This window comes from Neophocaena asiaeorientalis, unplaced genomic scaffold (genome assembly GCF_003031525.2).
Source record: "Neophocaena asiaeorientalis asiaeorientalis breed wild unplaced genomic scaffold, Neophocaena_asiaeorientalis_V1.1 scaffold55, whole genome shotgun sequence".
Taxonomy (NCBI): domain Eukaryota; kingdom Metazoa; phylum Chordata; class Mammalia; order Artiodactyla; family Phocoenidae; genus Neophocaena; species Neophocaena asiaeorientalis.
In genome coordinates, this window is record NW_020175684.1 from 475035 (window position 1) to 477888 (window position 2854).

Consider the following 2854-nt stretch of genomic DNA (forward strand, 5'->3'; position numbering starts at 1 on the left):
AAAATATTTATTTTATTGTTGTAAAATTAAAAATAGTAGACAAGCATATGTAGTTACAGTTCCAAAGCAGAGCAATACAAATATATAAATTATTGCAGTTTTAAAAGGAAAATATAACAGCCAAGTAATGTCTAAATAAACTTTTTTGAAACCAACTTGGTTTTCATCACTGCAGCTTCATTTTCTTTTCTCAAAGGTCTTAGACAATTTTGTATGAATTTCTACTCAAGTTTAAAGCAACATTAACACACACACGAATTGTAAAAGTATGAATGGCATTTAACAGAAGTCACTACTGAACACTTTCTAAAATGCCTCTTTTGGAGGCAGTAGAATGGAAGTAAACATTCTACACGTTTGAAAGAAGAAACACACATTTACTAAAATTCCCTTTGTTTTCTGTGCAGTTGAGGGAAGTTCAACTAACACTTTTTCTGAAGGGAGGGTGGAGGGCAATACTCATCTTCATGATTTTTAAACTTTTTAATTTGGTAGGATTAAAATTGTGGACTAATTCAACATCACTGAAATGCATTAGTAATCTGGATTATTTTAAACTAAAAAGAATAGGAAAAGCATATATTACAAACTAGGTGCTCAAGAAATCTCAACGCTAGAGACTTGCTATGATATGGTTCATAGCAAGGTGACCAAGCTGCTTAATAGGTTAGACTACATTATCATAAGGGGAGTTATGAAAGGATGAAGTGAATGAAAATACTTAAGACGCTGGACAGAACCTTGTTATTCCAAGCACAGTATTACAGCCCCCCTCCAAGATACCTTTACTTGTGCCAGAGACTTATTACATTATTTTGGTAACAAACTCTCTCCCACCCCACCACCACAAATTTCCTCAAATAATTATTTCCACCAACCTAAAGTTAAAAACGCAATTGAACACTGAAATGAAATCAATTATCTTTGCTTTACAGCCACATCTGAACAAAAGATATTTAAAAAAAATCTATTTGTAGAGTACTAAACTTTTTATTAAGTACTTAAAATTACTCACATATCTTACTTTAGCATAAAAATAACACTACAAGAACTTTACACTGTACCATCTGAAAATTTTTTATGTCACGTAACTTTATTTTATGGTCACTAACCTGAACCTCCTACTAAGCTACACAAATAATTTCTTTAAAAGTTCCTACTGAGGTTTTGAGCATATACATTTTGTATTACATTTTACAACATTAATAACACTAGCAGATTTCTTCCAAAACAAAACAAAATAAAGCCAAAACTGGTAAACATTAACAGACATTCATCCCAAAATATTAAAAAAAAAAACAAAATGTGGCAAAAACTGACCAAAAGCCTCAACATTGTAAACACCTAGGTAAAAAAAATATATAAACAAAAAAGAATGAACTTTAAACCATTTTCAGCAGTAAAGAATACAGTAAAATAAAAAACCCGAGAAATCTCAAGATGCTTGTCAAGATGCCAACAACAAAACAATATATTTTGACTATATTTCTGAAATCACTTTCCAACATGAATTTATTTTAAAAACAATCCTCAAATGCATATAAAAATGGGCACTTTGTGGTGAAATGAACATATAATTTGAAAAACTAACATTTCTCTGCTCCAACACTGTGTGTAAGCAACTACATAATGGAAAGAAACACTATCCTGCTGCCTGCATGCATCATCTATTATTGGTCTCTTACGTGCATGCCTTTAAGAAAAAAAAAGACTAATTTGGATACTAAATACTAGGATCAAAGGATAATAATCGCAAAGTAAATAGGTTTTTAGTTAAATAAAAGGCTGCAAGCATTTTAAATCTTTAAAGAGAACAATCTTGTGTGGTCAAAATAACTTTAAACAACTGATGTTTTAAACTTAATTCAACTTGTCTAATTATGAAATCTAAAGTGAAAAAAATGTTAGTCTTATTTCACTCCGTTTAATCATATAAGCTGTGAAGATGTCAATAATGGCTGATTAGCAATCTCTTTTTTTTACCATTTTTGAAACTAAAGGTATATGTGAGGTTTTCTTCTAAACTTCCTCAAAAAGTACCAACAACTCTGCAGAAAAATAGCCAAGCATGGTAACCAATATTTGCGGTATTTCATGTTCTCTGAAAACTCAACTCTATCCCTTACCCTTATTTTAGCATATACAATAATTGAATATTCAAGAAAACTAACATAGGAATATAAAATAAGTTTACCAAATATTTGGATAAACTGCTGTGCAAAATACTTTTTTCAAAAATTATTTTTAACTAGGATATCCTTCCAAATTAAGTACTAGTGCGAGTACCAGCACCGCAGGTATTTTTTAAGAGCACCTTGCCTTTGAAGGACTTAAGTAAGAAATATCTAAATGGAATAAATTAGAGTCCTCAATTAACACCTTGGTATATACGCCCCCATCCAATTGTGCCAAACTCATTAGTAATGCTATAAATTTGCCAGAAACTCTAAGAAATAAGCAAACACTTCCTTTGGATAACACTGTTATATTTGGGACTGCACCATATGGCTCATGTTCTGGCGACAAGCTACTACTTACATCAAAGGCAACACATCCCAAACTTTTATGACTGTCCCTAAGTGACCTAAATAGAACCACAAATGTGTAGAAGCACCCTGGCTGGGAAGATTCTTAATGAATTATGCCAAAAAAGAGTAAAGTCAAATTTGAAAATCTGACCATAACAACGAAGCACTGAGATACTCATCGGCTTCGTCAGGAAATGTTTTATTCAACTTATAGTTTATAGATTTTGATATTGCACACATTCAATTAAAGCTTATCACAACTAAGGCAATGCATTCCCACTCCCTGGATTTTTTTTTTTTTTTTTTTTTTTTTTTTTTTCCCCAGC